The sequence below is a fragment of the Oncorhynchus masou genome, chromosome 5 (assembly GCF_036934945.1).
Source record: "Oncorhynchus masou masou isolate Uvic2021 chromosome 5, UVic_Omas_1.1, whole genome shotgun sequence".
In the NCBI taxonomy this organism is placed as follows: Eukaryota; Metazoa; Chordata; class Actinopteri; order Salmoniformes; family Salmonidae; genus Oncorhynchus; species Oncorhynchus masou.
The window spans coordinates 27,475,628-27,480,211 of NC_088216.1; positions in this window are offsets into that span (position 1 = coordinate 27,475,628).

Genomic DNA, 4,584 nt, shown 5'->3' on the forward strand with positions numbered 1-4,584 from the left:
TTATGCTAATGGGCCTGAGGCTTTAGTCACAAACCCGGATCCGGGATGGGGAGTTTCAAGAAGTTAACAGACCTCTGAGACTATCACAGTGCAGGTGTATTTATACGGAGACTTGATTACACACAGGTGGATTGTATTTATCATCAATAGTCATTTAGGTCAACATTGGGTCATTCAGAGATCCTCACTGAACTTCTGGAGAGAGTTTGCTGCACTGAAAGTAAAGGGGCTGAATAATTTTGCACACCCAATTTTTCAGTTTTTGATTTGTTAAAAAAGTTTGAAATATCCAATAAATGTCGTTCCACTTCATGATTGTGTCCCACTTGTTGTACATATAAAAGGAAAGTCACACACATTTGAAATACAACAATATACAAACAACACAACTAAAGAATTGTGTGCGTCAGAGTGTCTGTGTGTGCGTCAGAGTGTCTGTGTGTGCGTGTGTTTGTGTGTCCCCTCACAGTCCCCGTCGTTCCATGAGACGTTGTTTCCTTCATTTTTTAAAGGTCATTTTGCTGTTTGCTTGAGTATTAGGAGATGGAAGGGAGTTCCATGCAATCATGGCATCTGTATAATACTGTGCGTTGCCGTGAATTCGTTTTGGACTTCGGGACTGTGACGAGACCCCTGGTGGCATGTCTTGTGGGGTATGTATGAATGTCTGAGCAGAATGTTATTTGATTATGCAGATTATTTCATCGCAGTAATATTTCTCATGAAAACTAGAAGGCAAGCAGTTGACCTTTCATCCACCCTCAACCAGGAAAGACTGGCCTGCATGTTGTTGATGTTAGTTCTGTGTGTGCAGTTAAGGACAACAATGTTCTGAACCAGCTGCAGCTTTGCTAGGTCTTTCTTTGCTGCACTTGACCATATTACCAGACAGTAATCAAGATGGGACAAGACCCGAGTCTAGGCAACTAGTACAGTTGATTTTTGTGTCAAAAGCGCAGAACATCTTTTTATAACAGACATACCACTCCCCATCTTCACAACAACTTTGTCAAAATGACACCACACAGTACATACCGTAACTGAAATTGGATAAATAACTCTCCAACCATGTGAATGGCAGGTGATGTAAAGCCATAGCAAGCGAGTTTCTTCAATAAAGATGAATGATCAATAACATCGAAGGCTGCACTGAAATCTGACAATACAGAATCGACTATAATCGTACCAATTTCTTTTAACCAATCAAATCAAATTGCCTTTATTGGTCACAAACAAACTTATTCAGCATATGTTATTGCGGGTGTAGAGAAATGCTTGTCATCTGTCATCTGAGTCAGTGCAGTACAATTTGAGTGCCCTTTTCTATATGCATGCTGAAAGTCAGTAGTTAACATGTTCTCTGAAAAATACTGTAGCATTGTTTGGTCAAACACAGTCTACTCCGTCAGTTTCCTAAGAACAGGCAGCAAACTGACGGGGCTATCACGTCCTGACCTTAGTTCCCTTTTTATGTCTCTATTTTAGTTTGGTCAGGGCGTGAGTTGGGGTGGGCATTTTATGTTTTTGTTCTATGTTTTCTATTTCTGGTTTTGGCCTGGCATGGTTCCCAATCAGAGGCAGCTGTCAATCGTTGTCTCTGATTGAGAACCATACTTAGGCAGCCTGTTTTCCCACTATGGGTTGTGGGTAGTTCTGTTTTGTGTTGCTGCACCTTACAGGACTGTTTCGTTTTTCGTTTCACTCTCTTTGTTATTTTGTTTAGTTTTGCTGTTCCAATAAATAACATGAACACTTACCGCGCTGCGCATTGGTCCGGTCCTTCATCGTCAGAAGAGGAAGACAACCGTTACAGGGGCAGCAAGGGTGCTTTACTATTTTTAGGTAGTTGAATGACTTTAGCTTCCTTCCACATCTGTGGACACACACTCCTTTAGGCTTTGTTTAAAGATAAAGCAAATAGGGGTGTGAATACAGTCCTACTATTCTCAATCGTTTACCATCAAGGTTGTCTATACCTGGTGGTTTATCATTATTATAGATAACAATCGTTTACCATCAAGGTTGTCTATACCTGGTGGTTTATCATTATTATAGATAACAATCGTTTACCATCAAGGTTGTTTATACCTGGTGGTTTATCATTATTATAGATAACAATAGTTTACCATCAAGGTTGTCTATACCTGGTGGTTTATCATTATTATAGATAACAATAGTTTACCATCAAGGTTGTCTATACCTGGTGGTTTATCATTATTATAGATAACAATAGTTTACCATCAAGGTTGTCTATACCTGGTGGTTTATCATTATTATAGATAACAATAGTTTACCATCAAGGTTGTCTATACCTGGTGGTTTATCATTATTATAGATAACAATAGTTTATCATCAAGGTTGTTTATACCTGGTGGTTTATCATTATTATAGATAACAATAGTTTACCATCAAGGTTGTCTATACCTGGTGGTTTATCATTATTATAGATAACAATAGTTTATCATCAAGGTTGTCTATACCTGGTGGTTTATCATTATTATAGATAACAATAGTTTATCATCAATGTTGTTTATACCTGGTGGTTTATCATTATTATAGATAACAATAGTTTACCATCAAGGTTGTTTATACCTGGTGGTTTATCATTATTATAGATAACAATAGTTTACCATCAAGGTTGTCTATACCTGGTGGTTTATCATTATTATAGATAACAATAGTTTACCATCAAGGTTGCCTATACCTGGTGGTTTATCATTATTATAGATAACAATCGTTTACCATCAAGGTTGTTTATACCTGGTGGTTTATCATTATTATAGATAACAATAGTTGACCATCAAGGTTGTCTATACCTGGTGGTTTATCATTATTATAGATAACAATAGTTGACCATCAAGGTTGTCTATACCTGGTGGTTTATCATTATTATAGATAACAATAGTTTACCATCAAGGTTGTCTATACCTGGTGGTTTATCATTATTATAGATAACAATAGTTTACCATCAAGGTTGTCTATACCTGGTGGTTTATCATTATTATAGATAACAATAGTTTACCATCAAGGTTGTCTATACCTGGTGGTTTATCATTATTATAGATAACAATAGTTTACCATCAAGGTTGTTTATACCTGGTGGTTTATCATTATTATAGATAACAATCGTTTACCATCAAGGTTGTCTATACCTGGTGGTTTATCATTATTATAGATAACAATCGTTTACCATCAAGGTTGTCTATACCTGGTGGTTTATCATTATTATAGATAACAATCGTTTACCATCAAGGTTGTCTATACCTGGTGGTTTATCATTATTATAGATAACAATCGTTTACCATCAAGGTTGTTTATACCTGGTGGTTTATCATTATTATAGATAACAATCGTTTACCATCAAGGTTGTTTATACCTGGTGGTTTATCATTATTATAGATAACAATCGTTTACCATCAAGGTTGTCTATACCTGGTGGTTTATCATTATTATAGATAACAGTTTACCATCAAGGTTGTCTATACCTGGTGGTTTATCATTATTATAGATAACAATCGTTTACCATCAAGGTTGTCTATACCTGGTAGTTTATCATTATTATAGATAACAATCGTTTACCATCAAGGTTGCTTATACCTGGTGGTTTATCATTATTATAGATAACAATAGTTTACCATCAAGGTTGTCTATACCTGGTGGTTTATCATTATTATAGATAACAATTGTTTACCATCAAGGTTGTCTATACCTGGTGGTTTATCATTATTATAGATAACAATCGTTTACCATCAAGGTTGTCTATACCTGGTGGTTTATCATTATTATAGATAACAATAGTTTACCATCAAGGTTGTCTATACCTGGTGGTTTATCATTATTATAGATAACAATAGTTTACCATCAAGGTTGTCTATACCTGGTGGTTTATCATTATTATAGATAACAATCGTTTACCATCAAGGATGTCTATATTATATCATGGGCCTCTTGGCTGCTGTAGATCTCTGCAGTTCATCCAGAGTGATCATGGGCCTCTTGGCTGCATCTCTGATCAGTCTTCTCCTTGTATGAGCTGAAAGTTTAGAGGGACGGCCAGGTCTTGGTAGATTTGCAGTGGTCTGATACTCCTTCCATTTCAATATTATCGCTTGCACAGTGCTCCTTGGGATGTTTAAAGCTTGGGAAGTCTTTTTGTATCCAAATCCGGCTTTAAACTTCTTCACAACAGTATCTCGGACCTGCCTGGTGTGTTCCTTGTTCTTCATGATGCTCTCTGCGCTTTTAACAGACCTCTGAGACTATCACAGTGCAGGTGTATTTATACGGAGACTTGATTACACACAGGTGGATTGTATTTATCGTCATTAGTCATTTAGGTCAACATTGGGTCATTCAGAGATCCTCACTGAACTTCAGGAGAGAGTTTGCTGCACTGAAAGTAAAGGGGCTGTATAATTTTGCACGCCCAATTTTTCAGTTTTTGATTTGTTAAAAAAGTTTAAAATATCCAATAAATGTTGTTCCACTTCATGATTGTGTCCCACTTGTTGTACATATAAAATACAGTTTTATATCTTCATGTTTGAAGCCTGAAATGTGGCAAAAGGTCGCAAAGTTCAAGGG